At 41.0% G+C, this 24,326-nt stretch overlaps 1 protein-coding gene across 2 annotated transcripts in view; it reads right to left on the bottom strand.

Annotated features, from left to right (window-relative positions):
* PLPPR1 (phospholipid phosphatase related 1) overlaps positions 1–24,326 on the bottom strand; it is a 120,358-nt gene that overhangs the window by 74,803 nt on the left and 21,229 nt on the right. Inside the window, exon 2 of one of the 2 annotated variants that reach the window (XM_036403377.2) lies at positions 18,912–18,993. The exons of the other annotated variant lie outside the window; for it this stretch is intronic. The gene's annotated coding sequence lies outside the window, so the exon portion shown is untranslated. The remainder of the gene's footprint in view (positions 1–18,911; positions 18,994–24,326) is intronic. 2 annotated transcript variants of the gene reach the window in all.

Below are 24,326 nucleotides of genomic sequence, written 5' to 3'. Positions count from 1 at the left end.
CTCAGCTCCACAATCTCACAGTGGAGTTGCTTACAGGTTTTTTGATAATGCACAGAACTTTAAATTTATTTTGCTGCAAAACTGATCTTAAATTTTACTCTCTCCCAATTTACATGCTCTATCTCATCTTTCCTCTCTTGTTTTCTGTCCTTCAGCTTGCAAGTTTCTTGCCCTGTTTACCACTATTCCCCTGCACATCTGGTTTCTTCACAGGACTGTAGTGTTTTTTCTGCCAGGTTTGCAACTTCCTGGACAATATCCAGGACAGTCCTGCAACAATCAGGATTCTAAGAGTTGGTACCAATGTATAACCCACATCCCTAGGTGGCCTTTCTTTTCCAATGAAAAACAAGGAAGTGACCATCTGGGGAGCTGCATGAATAAGCTTCCACTTCCACTCCGATACTGTCATAACTCTAAGAGGATGTATACCTGTTTTCTGACCTCTCTCTTAGAGATGTTCCTGGCTTTTCTATTCTTTATCCAGCTTTGCAGAAAAGTCTGCTCAAGGTAAAAATTAAAATAAAATTTCAGACCCAACTATATTGAGGGATTGAGATGATGGGATTATAAGAACTGCACATTTCTTCTCAGAGCTTCCAGTGCAATCATGAGGTGTTGTATTATCCAACCTATAAAACCAGGCAACAGTCCTGTAATACAGCTCACTTTAACAGCCATCATTATGCATCTGCTTCCCATTTTCAGTGGAGAAGGAACAACCAACACCTATGTGGCAGCTGGCATCTTGGCCAACAGAGCAGAGACTAACCCTGACTCCTCCGAAACAAAAAGGTGCTTTAGCCTGTCCACTTCTCCACAAAGGACATCCAAACTCTGCAGACCAGGTACCTGAGGGGCCCATGAGACATTTTAATCCCCAGCTGGTCCCAGCTGCTCATCATTTAGAAGTGTCCAAGCACAGACCTTGTTGCTTCCCTGCACTGCCAGTGACAAGTACATCCACTGGGAGATGCTTCTGCTCCTCCTGCAGTTGGACGCATTAATGATCCCTGCAGAGAGCACAGATGCCACAAAAATGGTCAAGCCTGGGTTCTTCAAAGCATTGGTGATCAAACTGTACAGTCACCAAAGGCAGAGACAACACTTCCATAAATAACAGAGTTCAGTAACAGCTAAGACTATGTCTCAGTTTTACTAGAAATTCAGCTCTCAGCCTCACAATCCCTGGATCAAAGGTTCCAGAGCTGTGTCTCCATGCATTGGTCAGGCCCTAAGAACAGCTGTAATTAAGAACTGTTAAAAAGAAGATCACTGGTTAACTACATTTGCAGGCTACATTCTGAACCAAGTGCTGCCTGTCCTCCTACAGCTGACAAAAAGCCACAGAAAGGCCAGACTGTGCATTCAATTTGTTCAGCAGTCACAGGCCCACCTAACACACATTTCCCACTGCTTGGCAATCCACAGTGCACTGATCTGGTATTAATGAGTGTGCAACCACTCTCTCAGTGTCAATGAACAGGAATTGGACCCAGAGGACCTCTCCCTGTATGCAGTAGCTGAACATTTTTACCTGCTCCTACCGACAAAACTGGAGAGTTTCCAAATCCCACCTCCTTGCACATCCTGGCACAAAGGAAAAAAGCCAGCAGGAAAATGACAGGGAGATGGATGACAGTGGGGAGGAGAAGATCCACTGTATTGAGTTTGGTCCCATGGAGAAAAGCTCTCACTAATAATGATTGGCGTTAAAGAGGCCCATGATAAGCAATAGAGCAGTTATCACAACAGGAGGCACTTGCTCATAAAAAAATGATTGTGACAGCTAAACACAGTCAGCTTCCCAAATGATGAGGAACATATGATAGTGCTTTCCAAGTATTTAGAAAGTCAAAATTTGCAGCTTTGTCCTGATGAGAGTTATTTCCAAAAGGATCTTTTCATTCCAGGGCTGTTTGCAAAGAGATATTTGAGCTCCAAAACACCAAACAACAGCTTCTAACAAAGAAATTGAAGTATTTAGGGTGCTGGTGATAACAAGTAGCAGGATGAAATCTAAGAAAGAGAAGTTGTGACAAGCATCAGATTTAATATATTACACATTCCTAGCATGGAAAATCTTGGAAATATTTCAGCACACTTGGAATTGTGACATCTTTTCCAGCCTTAATGACTGTATAATCTAGCTAAGCATACCAATCATACCGAACCAGAGAGGGCAATGCTTGCTAACAGACACAAACTAACAGCCTTTTCCCACCTCTTAACCTGAGTGAACAGGCACATAGTTGACACCTCTCCCACTCTCAGTGGACATACAAATATATAAAAAATTAGAAAGTAACCATGTTAGCATCTCTCACAGAAAGCTGAAAGGGCTACCAACACTTTCTGTGTATGGTTTTCATCACAGACATCCACATACATTACAATTCCAGCTCTGGGGTCCCCAGCCTGTTGAAATGAGACCAGAGGAGGCCACTATATTTATCAGAGCACTGGTGCTCCTCTCCTATGAAGAAAGGCTGAGAGACCTGTGCCTCTTCAGCCTGGAGAAGAAAAGGCTTTGGACAGGCCTTTCATTACTTAAAGAGAGTAATACAAGAAGGCTGGAGAGGGAATTTTCACAAGGACATGGAGTGGCAGGACAAGGGGCAATGACTTGAAGCTAATGGGGAGTAGATTTAGGTTTAGATCAGGTATTAGGAAGAAATCCTTCTCTGTGAGGCCCTAGCACAGGCTGCTCAGAGAGGCTGTGGACTCAACATCTCTAGAAGTGTCCAAGGCCAGGCTGGACAGGGCTTTGAGCAGCCTGGGATAGTGGAAGGTGTCCCTGAGCTTTACAGTTCCTTCCAGCTGTAACAGTTCTGTGATTCCACATGGTGCAAATAAACCCCACAGTGAGTTTAAAACATCTGCAAATATACTCTCCCAAGCTAATACTTGACAATGCTTTTTCAAATTATCTTTGAGTCTCTCTCAGTGATGATTTGTGGACATAGCAGGACGTACAGAAAATCAGAAAACTTAAAGATGTAGTTAGAAGCAGTTCCATGATGTTTGCACCAATAGCTGAACAGTCTGCATGCTGCCAGTGTCTGCCAGTGACTTCACTTGGGTGAGATTTCCCATTTTCTTTTTATCAAGACATTGCTGTCAGAGGAATAAAATTCATTCCACTGTTAAACTAGCATGTTCCTTATCATCAGGCAAGGTTTCATAACAGGCAGGAAAAGACAATTTGATTTATGTATCTCTCTGTCCAGAATTGTTCTCAGAGGAAGTCCTAATCTTTACTATCTAGAAAGAAAGAGACAAAAATAAAACATTTTCAATACATAGAACTTCTTCAGAAGGGCTCCTGAGGGACCTTAGACAATTTTAGCTCATCATTCTTATGTGAAAACATAACTAAAAATCAACACAAGTGGTACCAGCAGGATGCATTCCTTTGAACAAAACTTCAGCTTCTGAAGTTTGTGCAGTCTGAACCAGTCAGACACCAAAGGCAGTCACAACTTCTGTCTTTGGCATTACCTTTTGTTGCACCTTCTCTAAGGTCACAGCAACAACTGATAGAAATGTGCCACAAAAGTCAGACAGGCTTTAAAAAAAAGGCCTCTAATTCCCTACAGATGTGTTTGCTTGTTGAGGGTAAGTATGACTGGAATAAACTCTGATCAAAAGAAGTTTGCATTTCCCTGAACATTGCTTTCCCTGGAATAATCCAGCAGATTGTTGCCAGTCCAGGTAACCCATCAAAATAATCTGAAGACAAATTAAGTTCTAGAAGCTGTTTTCGAAAATTCCTGTGACTGCTAACATTCAGTCAGCCCTTTTCAATACCACTAACCCAAATCATATTAAGAGCACCTAGGACATTGCAGGAACCAACTGCACATGTTTGCTGAGGACAGGAGCCAAACCTTGTAGCTAAACCCTGAGTGAGCTCTCTGTTAACACACAGACTAATAATGGATCTAACAAAGCTCATCTGAATGCTTGGATCAGTTTGATTCTTCTGACAGGGACACAATCTCTGCATGGACCAAAAGCAAGCAGAGGCCTGTCAGAAAAAAACATTTTCAGAAGGAGTGTTGCAACAAAACTATTGAGATTTGCATGAGGAAAACATGAATCTGAGTGAGTGGAGGGAAGAGGGAAGAAGATAGGGAAAATGCCAGAAGAAACAGCGGACAAAGGGTTAAAAAGAAAGGCATGCATTGATCACCAGAGCAGTACAAGAAAAGTTTCACTGAAACAGAAAAGATAAGCTGCCAAGACAGTGAAGAACACATCTGGAAATGTAAGATATCGTGATAAGGAAAACTTTTGAACTGTGAAATTCAATAACTTTGCACGAGGCTTGAAAGACTGTAGAAAAGGTGAAATGAAATATAATGAAGGGCAAGATCCACACTAGCATGCACTGCTAGACTACAAAATAAACCTGGGTCTAAACCCCACTCACAACTGCCAGCCAAGCAGAGTCCCAGAGATGCAGCAGGGCTCCACCTTGAACTTGATCACCTCCCCAGTTCACACCTGAACTTTAAAACACTCATTATCAAGAGGATACAAACGTGCCTTAGTCAATGGCCCACTACAGAGAAAGGGCTCTGCTATTAAACTGAGTGAAACCATGCACACTAAAAACAAACTCCAAACTCATCTCGGCAAATTTTAATAAATCCACAAGATTGGATGTAATTCAGTGAATACAGGTAACACCAAGATGAGTGATGAGGCTGACAGGCCTGAAGGGCAGAATGCCATCCAAGGGACCTGGACAAGCTCAGGAAGTGGGCCCTTGGGAATCTCATCAAGGTCTCCAAGGCCAAATACAGAATGCTGCTCCTTGGTCAGGTCAGTCCCACAGAACGGACTGAGAGCAGCCCAGAGGAGAAAAGACTTGGGGATACTGGGGGACAGGAGGCAGGACATGACCTGGTGCTGGCAGCTCAGTTGTGTCCTGGGCTGCATCCAAAGCACTGTGGGCAGCAGAGGATGAAGGAGATTCTGCCCCTTTGCCCCAGTCTGGTGAGACCCCACCTGCAGAGCTGCCTCAAGCTCTGGGGTCCCAGCACAGCAGAGATGTGAACCTGCCCCAGTGAGTCCACTAAGATGCTCAGAGGGCTGGAGCTCCTCTCCTATGGAGAAAGGCTGAGAGAGTTGGGATTGTTCAGCCTGAAGAAGAGCAGGCACCAGGGAGACCTTATTGTCACCTTTCTATAAGAAAGATGGGGACAAACATTTTAGTTGACATAAGAAAAGGGACAGTGGTTTTAAAGGGAAGGAGAGTCAATTTACATTAGATATTAGAAAGAAATTATTTTACAATGAGGGTGGTGAAACAGTGGCACAGATTGCTCAGAGAGGTGGTGGGTGCCCCATCCTGGACTTACATTCAAGGTAAGGCTGGGCAGGGCTCTGAGCATCCTGATCTGTAAGATATCTGTGCCCATGGCAGGGGAGTTGAACTAGAGGGCCTTGGAACGTCCCTTCCAGCTCAAACCATTTGATGATTCTACAAAGATAACAAGCAGCTTGAAAAAGGAATTCAAAGTAGAATTGCAGAACCAAGGTACTGATGGCTCGCCATCATCTCTTCTTCTTGATAAAGACTGAGGCCACTAACCAAAAGACTCAGAGGGTCATCAGGCCAGTATGCAGGAGAAAGGGGCAGGTACTGGCAAGTCTATGTAACAATTTTGCTTGATGGATGGAAGGGAATTACTTGAAAAAAAAAGCAGATAACTTGCACTGCTCACATAATTTCTACCAGAGTAGCAGCTGGTGTGTGTTGACTAAAGTGTTAAGACAGATTAGAAAATAACCTCTTGGCTCTGCTTAAGAGGTATATTTCCTATATACTATATATAGGCTGCAGAAGGACAAGAGGAAACAACCCATTATTTGATTAACTTAAAAAAAATATCAGTCTGAAATGGTTATTCCTTTTCAACTTCTCTGAATTCCTTCCAGAGTTACTAGTCACAGAATATTTCACTAACTGGGGTGACGGAGTTTGGTAATACCCAGCACCTTATATTATTTCCCATCATATTTTAACTTGATCTCACCTCACTAATTTTGTCTTCAATTTGAATGTGTTCTCTTCTCCACTGCATTTTCCACACCACTTTTTGCTTTGGTTGATGTTACTGATTTTGCTCCTTAAGTCACGAAACCTGATGATTATACATAAACCAAAATATTTTAGAACAGCTTTAAAATGGGACTTTCAAGGACCCCTGGGTAAGAAGTGACAAACTGCATATATGCAGTCTAAAATCATGGGAGAGCATAATAAGAGCTTACAATATTTACTTGAAAACTATTATTTTTAAGATAATACTCCTCAATTGATAATTTCCTGGGTTTTTCTAGCTTTTGGAATGTATACCTTCCTATCACAAAGCTTTTCAATGAAAGCATTGTGAGTGAAACTTTAACAAAAATCAAAACAGAGACAGAGATTATGTGGCCACTGGACACTGGGAACAAAGGCTTTAAGGCAAGCATGAAATATAATTCTACAAACCCATTTTGTACAACCTTATCATCAACACAAGATGCTCTGCACATGTTCTTTGGAGACCAGAAGAATGGAAATGCTTTCATTTCCTTCTGGGTGGTAGCAGATCTCTGCCCATCCTTCAGTGGATGTAATGCAGGAAGGCTTTTTTCTTCTTTTTCTGAAGGCATAATAGTGCCAATAGAAATGTTTTTGTGAGAGCAGTTTTTTTCACCAGCCCCACACTCAAAGAAAAATAGTGCACACAGATAAGAATATCTGTTAAAAACCACTTTCACAAATGACATTTTCTTTTGAGACACTGCAGGATACAGGCTGAAGACAAGAGGCTGCCTGATTTTAAACCACTGGAGTGAAATATGATTGTTACTGTTTACCCAAACATCAAGTGCCTTCACTCTCTCATTCACATTTACCAAGATGGACTCTGACTACAAAACCTGCCGTCCTCCAGGTATTACGATAATCACAAAGGTGAAGGGGAAGGAAAACTTTAGGAGGGAAGAGGTGGGAATGAGAGTCCACTTGCTATCATGATCCAGTAGTAGAATAACAGATGGAAAATAAGTCCCTTACCCAGAAAATCTTATAAAAGTATCCTTTATTCACACACAGACCAATAAATCCATGGTGTGAAGGAAAAATAATTTAAAATCAGTACAAATTTCTGGGAACAGATGCCTTTGTTTCACCTTCAATTTGGATAAGCTTAATATAATTTAAAAAGTGCCATGCTCTAAACCAAAAGAAAAAGCACACAGAAATAAATGATTGTGTCACCATCACAACCTTCACTGGCCTATACCACAGAGCCTTCTCAGGCTGAAGACGCTGATCTCTGATCCTTGAAACAATGTGCTAAATGCTGCTGTTCAGTTAGTTGCCTCCTACACTGCCAGTGAAAAAAAAAAAAAATAGGTGACAGCAACCAACTAGTTGTCAATCTTAAAATTGCAGCAGTTACATTTTCTTTGCTCACTTTTTTTTTTTCCTTTTTCTTTTTAGGTGCAAGCGTAGAATATGTGTAAGTGTAGGCTTGCACTGAGACTGCGAAATGTCCTCCCCAGGGCCATGAAGACACTTCACCTAAAATTAGATAATGTAAAATAGCAGAGAACATGCTGCAATTACATAGAGCCATTAAAGCTCAGAAGAATTTAACTCTGCAAAGGCATTCTTTTCAAAACCAGAACTTTTCAAGAAAAAGCCGTTTGGAATTTCAAAACCTTTTTCACTATACTGAGGTGATGGAGTGCATGTTTTGTGTGTGCTTGTCAGATGAAGAAAGAGAAGAAAGAAGTCAGAGGTAAAAAGAACTCAAACTTCTGGAAGCTATTGTTTTTGAATGAGTTAATTCGATTTTCAGCATGAACACTTTTAAATTTGCTACCACTTAAAGCCTTCTTAATAAGCTAAAACCCCCAAAAACCACAAAACAAAAAATTGAAAGATCGTTCACACTCTAACTTTCAAAATTAAACATTTAAGGATAGTTTTTACCTCCTCCTTTTTCTCCCACTTTCTTTTTGAGAGTTTAAGCTTCTTATCCAGCTGGATCAGCAGTTTTTTCTGATGATGTCAAATACCAATTTTTCCACATTTCTCCTTATCTCTTTCAGTTTAAATATTTGGGACTTCACAGCTTCTCAAAACCAAGCACAGCCCAGTAAACCTTTGCATGGGTTGGTGAATGTCCGCTCTGTCTGTATTTAGCATTAATATTTTATCCTTAACAGTTCCTTTCTAGGAAGCAGAGGGAGGGCTGCAAGAAAATCCCCAAGACAAATACACCCCAGAATTGCTTTCTAAAAGGGTAAGTTGTTCTGCAAGTGTAGTTTTTACCAACTGAGAGGTTCTTCTGGCTGGTATTGATAAACCTCTCACCTTGCCTCAAAAGTCAGTGAAAAAGATTCCTTTTTTCGGCTGTTGAAGATCATGACAAACACAGAAAACAGCTCACCCTTCCCCAGGCATAGTGTATTCCCCCTTGCTGTTCTGTGACAAGTGAAATTGAGGTTTTATACCTCTGGGACCAGGTTTTAATTCTCTGCTTATTCTATTCCTGTTGCAGTTCTCCTTGGAGAATTTGATTTGCTACTGCAAGTGAAATGCTTTATCAAAAACAAACAAAGCCAAAACAAAAACTCCAAATATGCTACAAATTCTGGTCTTTCTAAGTACTCTTTAAATTAATATAAAGATCTTTTGTTTATTCCTAGGAATATTACTCCTGTATCACTGAAAATGGACTTCTTCCTTCTGTTCAGCTTCTCCTGCCTCCTCTGTTCCTCCTCTTTCCATCCCTCCATCTTCCACCTTTCCTTATTTTCTTCGGATTGCACAAGCAAGTCACCAGTCTGCCCCACATCAAGGCAGACCCTAGATTTTGGATGTAAACAAAGAAACCACAGAAGCCCAGCGTCTTTTGCCCACCCTCTCTCTCTGACAGATGTATAACCTCAGGTGACTGCCATCCCTGCCTCACCGGCATGGCTATTGATGAGCCAAAGTCCAAATCACTCTTCCCAGAGATGGGCACAATGAGGTAATTTCCCCCATTTTTCACACCTTCACCTATCAGTTTCAGTTTTGTGGATCAAGGAGGCAAAAATGTCTGTTAAGCTCCCATTTCAGATAAAGCTCTCCAGCAATGGAAATCAGGCACCCTTTAAAGCAGTACCTGTTTCTGATGACGAAATGGCAGGAAATGCAGCTATGGATTTGATTCCATATCTATCCCAGAATTCTGGTTTTGCTTAGGACTCCAACCTGAACAATATATGAGGCCTAATTCTACACACAAAGGCAAATTACTCTCAGATACAGTAACAGCCAAGCTTCACATCCTTTTCCAACTTAAGGGTTTGCAGCAAGATAAAAGGCATCGAAATGCATTTCTCATAAGAATAGCTATTCTATTAAACATATCCCTTTTTTGGCACTACACAGTTTTCTATTGCATGAAGTCTTGAATCTGTCACCTTGAGGGCACATTCAGAGTGGTGGTGAATATAAATTATTCCACTTCACAAGGAACCCAGATTCTCATTACTCTGCAGCTGGTGACAACCATTTTAACACCTACTATGATCCATACTATCAGCAAGGGAAACTGAGCACCTCTTAAAGAATGAGCCCTGTGGGTTTTGCACATGCACAGAAACCAAGCCCCTGTCCCAGAAGGAGAAACAAAATACAGGCTTGCCTGCAAGCAAATACACCCTTAAGGGCAGTATTTTAAAAATCAAAATGTGGAAACCTTTAAAGCAAATATTTACTTAAAGCAAACATCTCGCATATGATTCCTGTTTTCTGAAGCCACTCTGTAAATCCCAGGGGTCCATTTAACCAAGGTAGCATGAACCAAATGCTGGGCCATGTGGTGTGAACAGACGGGCACTGAGGCAACGTCAGGAGAAACTGCAGGAGCTTTAGCTCTGATCCTCAACACAAAATACAGCCTCCCCCAAGATAAGAACCTTTAACATGGGACCTTAGGCCAGATCTGACTTGTAATCAAAGGATAATCTTAAAGTAGAACTCTAAAGTCTTTTTTAAAGAGGAAACTGCAAAATGTTCAGGAAGTGAAACTAGAAACTACCCTTCTAACGTACCCATCAGATTTGCTTTATCATTAAGTGCTCAAAAGACAAGTATCTACATGCAAAAAAGGTGAATTCTTTACACTCAGTGAACTTGCAGCTCATCCAATTTGGTCTCAGAGAGGCACAGTATCTTTCTTTGATGAATTGCCAAAGATGAAGACTATTTTAGCAGGAATAAAGTGATAAGACTATTTAAAGTGGTAAAACAATTTCAGTTAACTGACAAAGTTACTTTATGTTAGTAAAATTTGCTCCATCTCAGGAATAACTGAAAGGTCAAGAAAACAATTAGGAAAAAAGGAACTAGAATATTAAAGTGTGTTTCAGAGCAGATTTCAGAAAAACAGTACAAAAAGTCTCACATGTAACATCAGATACTCCTGAGTAATGGGAATAAGATTGAAAAAACGGTTGATAGACTCACAAGGCCTCAGTTTTGCTTTTAAGAACTGCTGCACACATGCAAGCTTGTGTATAAGTCCTTGGATAATTTAAATGTTTGTTACTTCTGCTGTCTTTTCCTCCATGTCCCTCTGCACAACTTCTAAATCAAAGAGTCCTTCAAGCAACACAAGTCCTTATTTTAAAAAGTAAGGGTGGTTTTTTTTAAGTATTTGCTATTACAATCAAGAATTAAAGGACAGTAATTGAGGATTCTGTTGGAGTGCCATTTTCAAAGCATGTTCATTTGCCAGTCATTAGCAATGGTGGTTTTTTTCCTACTGCTTTGTTTTCATTACCACATTCATAATTTTTCAAACTCCAGTCTGTATAGTAATGATTTCTGCACCTAATATACTCAAACAGTGCAAACATATTTGCCTGAAGAGGTAGAGAGCCATGAGATCCTATGAAATGCAGATGCTGCATTCCCAAGGTCTCCTCATACTCTGTGTGTACACAGAGGCAAAGTCTAACAATCCTTCCAAGTATTAAACTTGCCCTCAATTTATGGTATCACCCTCTTCATCCATCACATTGTCCACTGGAGACAAAAGCACTCTTTAATCTTTCCTTCTGAACTCCTATGTAACCTCTGTCCTGTAGATGTTATTCAGACTTGCATTTCACTATTGTCAAATGAGTGAGTTGGCACCTGTAGTCATCATCATCATCATCATCATCATCATCATCATCATCATCATCATCATTATCATAATTTATTGTTATTATGTGTACACCAATGCACTGAAGGATGTGATGTTTCATAAGCAACTACAATAAAAGTTTAAAAAAGCCCCATCAAACCAACAAACACAACCAAAATGAAAAAAAATCCCCATTGACTAAAATCTAACCCAAGATAGCAGTCCAGTCAGCATTAACACTTTACTTTTCAAAAGTATCCATTTCATTAGGTAAATGAGAAAATCCATGAAATCTTGTTTCTAAAATGAAAAAAAAAAATCCTAAAGCAAGTGAAGACCCAAAGCAGAAGTAACTTACATAACCAGGAGAGTCAACCCACAAAATTGCTCTACCTTACCATATGATTAGAAACTTGGAAAATATCATCATAAAGAATAAGCCACTTAATAATGAAAGAGAAAAAAAAAAAGAAAAAAAAGAAAAAAGAGAAGTGCTTGAGTAGATGGAGTACCTCAGAGGAAATATATCTCTCCAATACTTACAGACTTACACTCTTGAAAAATGTGAAACCACTGTAGTAAGAAATACAATTCTTAATTTTTAAACAACAGTGTTCATTAAGAGATGAGCAGAATGGGAAACAGAAATAAAATCTTCCACACCCCAGCCTGTGTCCACCCCTATGATACCATGAAAACTAGACAATAAAAGGAGCCTATTTCTAAACATATTCACCTTTTCTGTGATTTGTTGAGATAGTCGAAAATGCAGTTCAGAATCCAGAAAATTAAAATGTGGATATTTCAGAAGTGGGAGCTTGAAAATGCTTTCAGAGCTGCAGGCAGAGCACTTTGATAAATTGCCACAATCTGCAAAAAAATTGCCACTGGAAAAGGATGCCAAGTAAGAGAGAGAGGGGCAACAAATCCACTTGATGCTCTGGTCTAGAAAGCTTTGAGGAAGAGTGCAGAGCTGTGGAATGGACATCTAGACTGAATGTATCTGGTTGTGTCACGGAAGTATAAAGGTTGGTAAGTTTTCCAAACAAAGAAAAATGCATGACAGGAAGAATTTAGAACAAGTTTTAATGAAATTTTCTTCAAATTTTCACCTGTAATTTGGAAGCATGACTTTTTTTTTTTTTTTTTCTGTCTGAAAAAAACAAAAAGGATTTACATATTGGGCAACTTTTACTGAACAATCTTCAAAAATTTGTCTTTCGCTTGTCAACTTTATTTTAAAATTGTTTCCACCGTTATTGTGAATATTTTCCTTAAATCACAGCTCACTGGTAAGGTGAAAAGATAACAGTGGAAAAAAATAATGCAGTAAGTGGAGGAAAAAAAAGAACCACCACCAAAAATCAAAACAGACTGAATCTCCTTCCAAGTTTGTGCTTATTTGGTGAAATTCTTGGTATATGTCCCTGTAAAAATAAATGCCATTCCATTCTTATCACTGACTTTTTTCTGCTTTTTTAAACTGATCAGATGTTAGTAAATAATAAAAATTTTGTATCTATTGAATCAGAAAAATGTAGATGAAGGATTCTTCACCTCAACAATTCACTTATGATCCTAATTTGTAATTTGTGAGACTCAACTTCAGATGCTGTTGTTAGGCAACCAAATGACAACCAAAATGACAATACTATATTTTAAATAACTGTCTTCATTTATAGCTACACAGTGCCCACTGCCCTTCCCTCCTAATTAGGACACAGAAGGCATAATGAGCAAGTTTATATTTGTTATGTACAAGAATTACAGAGTGGAAAAGGCAAAAAGAAATTCTGACTTCTGGCAGCTATGTTTGGAGTCAGCTCACCAACTTCAGAATCACTGGACACAGTAATTAGATGCAGTGGAGCCCATCAATCATTATTAATGTTGTCTTTAAAAATAAGAGCAGTGGCATAACTACATTCACATACCTGGTAACCACTTCTGAATATACCAACTTGCTGCCCTTTTTAAAGCCACCTCATTTTGAAAAATCATGTCATTGTTTCCAAGTGGAATTTCTGAAAAACAAATCTATTATTTTCTATTAGACTTGGGGAAAAAAAAAAAAAAAGAGGTTTTTATCATGTCTGAAACAGATGCTCACATTTTGAAAAGGATGCCATTGATTGTACAGATCATTACACAACAGGCATTTCCTGAGCCTGTTGAAATCAGCCGGCAAAACTGCTATCAAAACAGGACTATAGTCAGTACAACAATGCTCTTTCTTTTGTAGAAAATAGCTGATGAGATTATACTTGGACAAGGTATCGCCCTCATCCAGTGAAGTCTGAGAGAAAGTTCTTCCAGACAGAACTGTGGAGCTTCCCACAAACCCTTCTTGTCAAAAATGCAAGAAACCCAGAATTAAGCATGGAAATGCTGCAATAAACAGCTTTAGAACACAAAATATGGGGTCCCATAGGAAAAAGGATACACTAAGCAGATTTTGGTACTATTCTGTGACAGACTGCAGGATTTTCACATCTTTGGAGAGATTAGGAAGAGTAACATTTTCAAGATTTTAAGTTGAATTGAGAATGTAAGGGCCTGAAAATATTATATGAGTTACTATTTTGCTTTATATATTCATAACTCCAACTAAGACCCCTCAGTCTGAAATATCTGTGTACATTTGCTCTACCTATATTAACTTTTTAATTATTTAAGGAAGTTTTTTCACACTATATTTGCCTACAGTGTATCATAGAATTCCATATTGTCATTTCCTATTCTTTCTATACTAGAAGACTCTCTTATATCCAATCAGGATTCCCCTTCCCTCTTCACAGTGTAACAGAGGTAAAATGGCTATGATTCTCTAATATTCATACATTAGATCTAGAAACAGAACTGCCAAAAGTATATACTGTAACCTGGGCAAACCAGTAAACTTGTATTTTCATTCTGCATTGGATATTGTATAAGTTTTCAATACCTAATTTTATAAAAATAATCCATTTTCAGGTCCAAAAGTTCAGATTCATGTTTTCACTTACAGAGACATTTTTCTCCCTTGATCCATAGACAGAAGTGCCCAGGTATAAAACACATAATGATAAAAGATTAGCTGGTTGCAAGGTGGGTCATGATTTTTTTATTTTTATTTAATAGAACTCTCAACAGCTGCAAAGGAAAGCACTTTTGTTTCCACAAGCAGGGAGACAGTGTCCTGTCCTCCTGAGAGCAGAGATGTCTTCTCCACACATGAAAGAAAAGCCACTGGAATTTTCTACATGTCACAGTAATCAGATTTGTATCTTCCCTCACACTACAATGAAGTGGCTGGCTATTTAGAAGAACAGCTCCACATTTGACAAAGGAAAATGAATAACCCACCAGCTCTACATGTTTGACACTTCACAAAGGAGCTCATGAACATATTTATTTATCACTCCTTCTTTTTACTGTACTCTGTTGTCCGACTGTTCAGCATCCCATGGAAACTGGCACATTTTCTCCAACACATTCAAACAAAACAAAAAAACCTAATCTAGAGAACAACATCAGAAAGTATCTATAGGCTTACACCTGTTTATGCTGCTCATCCAGCAACAGCAGCCTCTGGGAGATCCTGCCTGCCTCCAATCCTCACTGTGAGGGTTGCCTACTGCTGCTAAGAAAGAAAATACATCACAAGACTTTCACCTCTGAGGGTAGATGTCAGTGCTTTCAAAATCAGTGCTAGGCACTCTGTCTGAAAGGCCTGCTCTTCCCATGCATTTGAGACACCTGACTGGGACCCTGGACGGACCGGCTGCTCCTACTCCTGGCCCTCCTCTGACTCCTGGCAAGTCACTTCATCCCTGCACTTCTGGCATTTTATTTTTTGTAATTCAGCATTGGTAATTCCAAAGAGATGTGTCCAAAAAAATTCTGTGAGCTAGCTACTACAGTGTTGTTGTCCCTCAGATGAAAAGGGAAAGATGACAGCCAGGTTACAGCTTCCTCACATAAAGCTGAGTGAGATGGAAGCAAGTGGTTGTGTGGGTTTTTGGCAAACTAAAACCTATCAAACTCAATTTTCTTCACTACAGATCTCTTAGAGAATGGCAATCTTTTCCCAAGCTATGTTAGTAGAAAATTTCAGGGCGGTCAACAACATCACTGCAGCACAACACTTCTTGCGACCCACTACTAGAGCTGCACTGCTGAAAAAAAAACACAGTAGAGAAAGCAAGTCCTTTGCAACCCCACTTACTCCTCTTGTCTGACACACTGGAGACAAGTGCCAAAGCTAAAAGGGTAAGTTGTGACAGCATGATGAGAAACTCTCACTCAAGCTGGAAAAAATTCATACCGTATCTGAAAAAGCCATGGAGATACAGCTTAAATTCCCTATTGCACAAGCCTCTAAATAGCAGTCAGATTTTTAGTTCTTGGGGTTTTTTTTTTAATACCCTGACTCCCTTCCAAAATGCCAGAAAAACTCTGTCAAGTTCAGTTTCTGGGGGAAAAACCCACACACACCTTCAAAAATGCAACTAACTTAAAAAAATACCCTACACAGACACTCACTCTTTCTCTGGTCCAAGTTAAGCCTGACCCTCTACTCAGGCCAGGAATTCAGTGAGCTCATGGAATAGCACCATTTTCTGTATGGTTTTCCTCAGTTACATGATCAGAATCCTTCTTGCTCCATTTACCAATCCTAACTACTAAGCTAAAGGCAAGTGATTGTCCATGACAGGTTACAATGGCACCAAGGACTGAGATACACCAATTTCACTGTATTCCTAAATTCATGTAAATACTCAAGTCTAAGCCAGATGGGAAATTTTGGAGAAACCATTTATTGAGAAAGATACTGCCAAAAATGATACAGAATCATAATTATAAGTAATTTGCTTAAATCATTTGCGTTTAACTTTCTCATAAATGCCTTCCCATGTATTTGAACAAAACTCAGTTCCTTCATACTCCATGAAAGTTATGTTGCTATATTATTTATCAACTAAAGGAAAACTAGTCCCTACAAAGCATCTGGCAGATATGGACACTGTGTGCTAACAGTAATAGTTACTTTGAAACTAGACAAAAAAATTCAGATTAACTGTGACCCATAAATGCAGTACAGAAACTAGAGAATGCAGCTTCACACAAATGCACACAGATTGTGCTCTGTGCAGGTTCATTTTCAAAAGTCAGCAATTTTCTGCATTGTGAAAAAGAAACAATGCTCTAATTGATAAAGAATGTAAAGCCCTATTCTAGATAAAAGCAAAACCAAATCACTTTGCCCTTAAGCTATTGTACTGACAGAGTGAAATTGCTGATTTCTAATCAATATATTCCAGCCTGTCCTGTTTCAGATTATGGCATTATTAGTCCACCTGTTAGTTCACTGGTATGAAATTCAGTTTTTCTATCTACACAGCTCCATTAGTAATAAGAGAACTTCCAATTTTCTTTTTTTTTTCCCATTAAGGAATTTCAAAGACAGTCTGCAATACGCTTATCATATGCAAATGTTTTTGTACAATTTAATCCCACAAACTGTAGTATTATATTCAAGTAGAACACATCAAATTTCATTTGGCATGAGGGAAAATAAAATTAAAGCACGAGTTTAGATGCATAAACAGGATAAATAGATAGGATTTTGCTTCATCACATTGAATAATTACATCCTGGCACAGTGCCCACATCATATTCATTATGAAGAGACTACAGTGTACAGCACACTAAATTTCTCAGACAATGGCTAGATGACTGACAAATCAGAAGTCTTACAGATTTGCTTGCTATTTCTGCCTTGTACATTTCTGGAAATCCTGAAATTCCTCATTCTATTACGTCCATTAACCAGGATGGTCAATAAGAAAGCTGCTCATTCTTCTTGCACTGTGCAAGTGTTCACGTGGCACTGTCTGCACTCCTTACACCTCTCAGCTTGCAGTGGGTTCCCCTCCAGGCCTGCCCCTCAGCCTGCTGTAAGGACTGGAGAAGGCTGTCATCATTGTTTACACCCAAAGGAAACACAGGACTGTTCCCATCCTCCTGCTGCTGTGAGGCTGGGCCATCTGTGCAGCTTAAAAAGAATCTGTACTTACCAGATCTCTGTCTTCTGCTGTGTTTTTGCTTTGGAAATATGCTTCACTTCTGGCATTGTCTAAACTACTGTATTCCCGTCTAAAAGAAGCATTCTCAATACCCAACATTCTACCTTATTAATAATAATTAAAAAATAGAATTAAAAAGCACCAGGCACCTAATCCACACATGATAAAAGGGAAGGATTCAGTGCCTGGCCACAAGAGCCACATCCTCAGACCTGCAGCAGATGCCACGGTTGGCAGCATTTGCTTGCCCGACAAAGTCCACAGAGAATATGAAGTCAAATTTATCATTTTCAAAATGCAAAAGTTTTTTTACTTTCTCACAAGAGTTTTTCTGCTGTACTTTTTTCCTCCTTCCGTGACACCACTTATCCACTCCCTCATATTCTGCCTGACTGTCAGGTGATTCCCATGGAAACACCAGTCACAAGATTCAAACTAAACAAAAGGAATTTGTACCCATGGATATTGCTTCAGAATATCCTTCCAACTAAACCAGTGGGATAAGATTCTTGAAGGTGACATAACCTTTATGAATTTTTTTTCTTGCTAAAGTGAAACTTGAAAGACTAAATAAACCATACACAGCTATACAAAATTCTCTTTTGGGATCGAGGAGAGAGAGGTCAAGACAAATCTCACGGTTATGAATGATTAATTCCTTAGCAGACCTTGGTTTCTTGTCCATGGCCTGTCCTGAGAGGGAGCAAGCAGATGTGTTCTGTTTCCCAGTTGTTTCATTTCCAAAGGGAAGACAGAAACCTCTAATTCAGACCAGTACCATTAACCAGTACCAGTACCCAGCCTCCCTCTTCTTGATTACATGGAATTTCTTCATCAGAGAGGTCTACAAAGCATTTTCTTTTCTTCCTACTGGTACTCAAGGACTTTTTTATGATATTGCTAAAGTATAGCAACATAAGCATTCCTGAAAATTATATGGCCAGCTTAGGGACAAAAGGAAGTCTCAAACTTAATACAGACACAACAAAGAAGATCAGAACTGTTAATTCATACTACAGAAACTCCAAACACAAAGAGCATCAGGCCACTGTCAGCTGAAAATTGCACTCTATCTTAGCTCATCTAGTTATTTGTCTGAAAAAAATATTTAAACCACAAGTGCAACCCTATGCTACTTGCTCTGAATCTCTTCAGTGATAGACAGTAAGGTGATTTTTTTTCATAACAAAATCAGGAAGTCACACAAAAAAGGCCTAGCTGTCTAAAGAGCTTGCACATCTAGCTATGGATCCTGTAAGAGACTCTCCTCTAACAGAGATTTTTAAGTTCAGAAGATTGTCCCTCTTAAAGAATGCTTTATGTGACAAACCTGAACAAGACAAAAATGCTCCTGTTTTAAGGGAAAGCAAAAAGTCAAGATTCCACCTGTCTAAAACACAGAAGATAAAGGGACATTTCCTTTTCCTTGGATGGAATCTGAACTCCAAACTGAACAAATGACAGTCAGTTCTGACACTAGATACGACTTTTTACATTTACAGGCTTTTTACAGGCAGATTAATATCAGGCAACTCTCTACACCTAGACAAAGCAAGATCACTTTCTTTAGCAAAACACCTGCTAAAATCAAGGAATAACTCACAAATCAATGAAAATAAATAACTTATAAAAATAACGGGAGTTATACCTGGATCTCTTAGCCCATATACTGAAGGTTGAGGCTCTGTTTGGTTCAGTTTAGAACAATCTCCAGTACATTTTAAACTTCACTGAAAGGAAAAAAGAAATTATTAAAGACAAAATAGATTTTAAAACAAGTTTTCTTTGCAAGGAGAGACTGATCTTAGACTGTGTAATGACTTTTTATGGAGGATTTCGAAAAGGTGTGAGGGGTTTTTCTCTACTGAAGGCAGAATGCAATGGCTTTGCTTTATATACAATGCTTTGCATATACTTTGCTTTATATTCAATGTTTATGCACTTGTAACTTTCTCAAAGCCAGAAACAGCTCCTTTGCTTTGCAATGAAGCAAGAAAGAGGAAGGCTAATATTCTAATGAAGAACATGTTGAGTATCTATTAATTATCAAAATAAAACCAGTCTTTTACTACCTTGAAAACACCATAACATTTGTTTCTAACCTGGCCTTATGCATTATTCCTTTCCATTAGGAAGAAACCCCAAGAACAGCAAATCACTACACAAGTGATTTTCTAACTGTAATGGCAGCTGACTGTGACTATATTTCCTGTTGTCATTCATCAATCATGCCAGTTTTAAAAGACATCCTACTGTAATTTCACAGAAATTCTTGACTCCTCTACAGCATTGTTGAAATTGCTGAATGTGAATACAAAGGAGATCTTTTAATGTGTTGTGCTGGTCTCCAACTGTAACTATAAAGCTAAAAAAACGTTTGGCATACTACTCTGATTTCATCTTCTCAAACAGCTGTAAAAGGCTGTCCACATGCAACCAAGCTTTCTTTCAACAACAGAGGGATAGGGACAGGTGGCCAACTTCACATCTGGAGGCAAACAAAGTCTGGAAATAAAGAGTGACACACTTAAAGCATGCTCTACCTTATATCTTAGAAGGCATTACCCCAGTCCAGCAGGGCATCAGTTTTGAAACTTGAAATTGCTTTACTGTTTGCTCAGCAGGGTAATGACATGAAAGGGATCAGAGACCTGAGCTATGACTGGGACCAGAATAAGTTATTATCTTTCAGTAGCTTAAGAAGACAGCAATGTCCTACTGCTTTACATCATCACTGCAATTTACAGTAGATGTGCCCTTTTTTGTTTTTCAGTGACATTTCTGTGATCACTGTGTTTTGAGGGGCTTTGCCCAGTGATGTTTAGCAGCACCATTTGAACCGTCTGACTGAAATAGTATATTACTGTCATCAGCTGTCAAGCAACTTCATACTTTTTCTGGAAACTTACACTTTTGATGGAGGCTGTTAGCAGGTTTGTATTTGTGGAAGCTGAAGCTTGGTATTTCAAAGGGTTACAAACTAAAGTATGACAGCAGGCCTATAGGTGACTGCGCAGACAGTCCCTGCAGAAAACTCCCACCCCTTGCCAGGACCACAGACTGCTGCAACTTCCACCTGCAAGCTTGGAAACACTGTAATTGGCATTGCAAAAGGACACACTGCAGCACAGGTGGATGTGGAGAGCCTGCATTTAGGCATGCACCACTGCCCGAGCCAGGATCTTCTCACAGGCCTCCTGCACCACCATGGCAGTGCCCAGCAGGTCTCCAGCACATGTGAGGGCAGAGCAGATCCAGGGGGAAAAAAATAAATTGCTCTGAGCCAGTATGTGTTTTAAAATGTCAGGGCTTGCTTTGTGGCTAACCTTTTGTTATAAAAAGGTAAAATCTTCTTGTGGTTGGGAGGGAGGGAGGGAGGGAGGGAGGGAAGTGATAGAAGTGGCGGAAGTGGCGGAAGGAAGTGGCGGAAGGAAGGAAGTGGCGGAAGGAAGTGGCGGAAGGAAGTGGCGGAAGGAAGTGGCGGAAGGAAGTGGCGGAAGGAAGTGGCGGAAGGAAGGAAGGAAGGAAGGAAGGAAGGAAGGAAGGAAGGAAGGAAGGAAGGAAGGAAGGAAGGAAGGAAGGAAGGAAGGAAGGAAGGAAGGAAGGAAGGAAGGAAGGAAGGAAGGAAGGAAGGAAGGAAGTGGCGGAAGGAAGGAAGGAAGTGGCGGAAGGAAGGAAGGAAGTGGCGGAAGGAAGGAAGTGGCGGAAGGAAGTGGCGGAAGGAAGTGGCGGAAGTGGCGGAAGGAAGTGGCGGAAGGAAGGAAGGAAGGAAGGAAGGAAGGAAGGAAGGAAGGAAGGAAGGAAGGAAGGAAGGAAGGAAGGAAGGAAGGAAGGAAGGAAGGAAGGAAGGAAGGAAGGAAGGAAGGAAGGAAGTGGCGGAAGTGGCGGAAGGAAGTGGCGGAAGGAAGTGGCGGAAGGAAGTGGCGGAAGGAAGTGGCGGAAGGAAGGAAGGAAGTGGCGGAAGGAAGGAAGTGGCGGAAGGAAGGAAGTGGCGGAAGGAAGGAAGTGGCGGAAGGAAGGAAGTGGCGGAAGGAAGGAAGTGGCGGAAGGAAGGAAGGAAGGAAGGAAGGAAGGAAGGAAGGAAGGAAGGAAGGAAGGAAGGAAGGAAGGAAGGAAGGAAGGAAGGAAGGAAGGAAGGAAGGAAGGAAGGAAGGAAGTGGCAGAAGGAAGTGGCAGAAGGAAGTGGCAGAAGTGGCGGAAGTGGCGGAAGTGGCGGAAGTGGCGGAAGTGGCAGAAGGAAGGAAGGAAGGAAGGAAGGAAGGAAGGAAGGAAGGAAGGAAGGAAGGAAGGAAGGAAGGAAGGAAGGAAGGAAGGAAGGAAGGAAGGAAGGAAGGAAGGAAGGAAGGAAGGAAGGAAGTGGCGGAAGGAAGTGGCGGAAGGAAGTGGCGGAAGGAAGTGGCGGAAGGAAGGAAGGAAGGAAGTGGCGGAAGGAAGGAAGTGGCAGAAGGAAGGAAGGAAGGAAGGAAGGAAGTGGCGGAAGGAAGGAAGTGGCGGAAGGAAGGAAGGAAGTGGCGGAAGGAAGGAAGGAAGGAAGGAAGGAAGGAAGGAAGGAAGGAAGGAAGGAAGGAAGGAAGGAAGGAAGGAAGGAAGGAAGGAAGGAAGGAAGGAAGGAAGGAAGGAAGGAAGGAAGGAAGGAAGGAAGGAAGGAAGGAAGGAAGGAAGGAAGGAAGGAAGGAAGGAAGGAAGGAAGGAAGGAAGGAAGGAAGGAAGGAAGGAAGGAAGGAAGGAAGGAAGGAAGGAAGGAAGGAAGGAAGGAAGGAAGGAAGGAAGGAAGGAAGGAAGGAAGGAAGGAAGGAAGGAAGGAAGGAAGGAAGGAAGGAAGGAAGGAAGGAAGGAAGGAAGGAAGGAAGGAAGGAAGGAAGGAAGGAAGGAAGGAAGGAAGGAAGGAAGGAAGGAAGGAAGGAAGGAAGGAAGGAAGGAAGGTTGGTTTCACTGAAGGGGATACATCTGGTCAACATGGCCAGCCTGAGCATGGCTTCACCACCAAAGTAATCTTGGATCTGCTGCCTGAGATCAAGAACTGTTTGGGAGATCTATTTTGCCTCTGTAGTCCCAGCATTTACAGAATCCCTAAGCAATTTTGAAGAAGAGTTTCATATAAATTAGCACAGACAAGCCTGAGATGAGTGACTTTCCTCACGCAGCTGAGGAGAGAATAAGAACCAGCACAACAATTCAGCAGTTTTTTGTTTGGCTGAGATAATGTTTTCCTAGTGCTAAACAAAAAGTGAAATCAGGTATTTAAAGTATCCAAACAGAGCCCCTAGGAATGAAAGAGATGTTAATTCAGAGAGTGAAAGGCACTTCCTTTTGTGGTGGGTTAACACCTCCCTCCCCACACACCCCTCAGAGGGGCTGGAAGTGATCAGGACATGCTGGCTCCTCTCTACACTGGTCCTGGGCTCTTATTTCAGGCTGAAATGTGCATCAGGAGACCTGTCCTGGACTGCCACAAGACCTGATCCTGGGGCTGTTTTGTGCTCTTCCCCCTGCTGCTCCTCACCCTTTTCCCCTCACTCCTCTGCTCCTTCAGCAATTCCACCTTGTTCCATCCTTGTTCCATCCTTGTTCCATCCTTGTTCCATCCTTGGCAGCGCATGGCTGGGGGCTGGGCTGGTCATGACCAGCTCCAGATGGCTACAGGGAGTCACCATCCAGCTTGGAGCTGGTGGAAGCTGTCAGGCCGTGGGCTCAACCAGCCCTGAGCATCCCCCAGCAGAGACATGGACACTGATCACCCTCCAGCAGAGATCCTGAAACTGAGCCCAGACAGACATAGATTTATGTGGATATTACAAAGGATGTGGCAGAGGGGGAGAGAGGAAGGAAGAAAATCAAGCTGACCGTTACAAGACTTGTTTGCTAGGCACGTTGGCATACCTGTGTCTGCTAAATCACACAACTCTGTGTGCCCAGCTTAAATCCCAGCAGGACTGGAGGAACCAGCATTCCCAATCTACTTATTCCCTGGCCTTAGATGTTGTGGGCACTGATTCATGGCTCTCCTCTCTGCCAGGGCTTGCAGGGAGAGGACAGCTGCCAGCACCCCCTGCACTGCCATGCAGCACCTGCCCCAGACCCTTCTCCCATTCCCTACCTGCTGGTCCCAGGAAATCTCCTTGTTCTTTTCAGTTCAGCAAGAAGGAAGAAATCACACTACTCCTGCAGAAGGAGAAAAGGGGGATGTGACTCCAAGAAATGGGCACTCAGATGATTTTCCTTCCATTGGGGCTGGCTGCATAACACACCAAGTCCAAGCAATACTCAGCAAAACAGATAACTACAAAGTTAGGTAGCTGTGGTCAAAGAAGAGACATTGGGCAACTGCAAATCCAACTCTGTTGGATTTGACGTAAATGATGCCAGTGTGAACAGGAGCTGCCCTTCTGCAGGAGAAGCAGAACCAGCCAAAAGGCAGCTGCTTTGCCTGACCTGTATCCACAAACGTGTAATGCCCTGTGCTACCCACAGGACCCTGGAAACTTTGCTTTTAACCCCATTCATTGACTTTAAGGGATTTGGGGTTTCGTGTTCAGGATTCATATTGCAACAGGCCTCACCTCCTCAACTGAAAAGTCAGGGAATGCATTAACACTTTGATTTTATTCACAAAAAAGGCCTGTCTGGTATTAAAGGCAAGATGCTTTGCAATAGTAGCAAATGGAGCACCTAGACCAGTCCCAACAGTAAGAATAAACTGCAGTAGTGAGTTTTGTTTGACCTGAAGAACTCGTCATTCAAACCAAATCACATTTTCAGCTACATGCAGCAATATTTAATATAAATAAAGTATCTCTCATTGTTAAATCTCAAAGAAAAGCCAGTTGAACAAAAAGTACCTGCACTGTCCTTGGTTTTATTACCTCTGCCGTTAAGAAATGTCCCCTGTTTCACAATAGGACCTCTGATGGGACCTCCTCACAAACAAATCCAAAATTATTTGGGGCCAGCCCAATTTGCACATGAAGAACAAATCCCCAGAATAGACCACTGTTAGAAAAACAAAACCACAACACATGGTTTTGATGCAACCATTGAAGTTCAGACTGTCAAACAGTTTAAA

The sequence above is a fragment of the Molothrus ater genome, chromosome Z, assembly GCF_012460135.2.
Source record: "Molothrus ater isolate BHLD 08-10-18 breed brown headed cowbird chromosome Z, BPBGC_Mater_1.1, whole genome shotgun sequence".
In the NCBI taxonomy this organism is placed as follows: Eukaryota; Metazoa; Chordata; class Aves; order Passeriformes; family Icteridae; genus Molothrus; species Molothrus ater.
The sequence above is the reverse complement of the archived record's forward strand: the minus strand, read 5'-3'. Positions and strand labels throughout refer to the sequence as shown.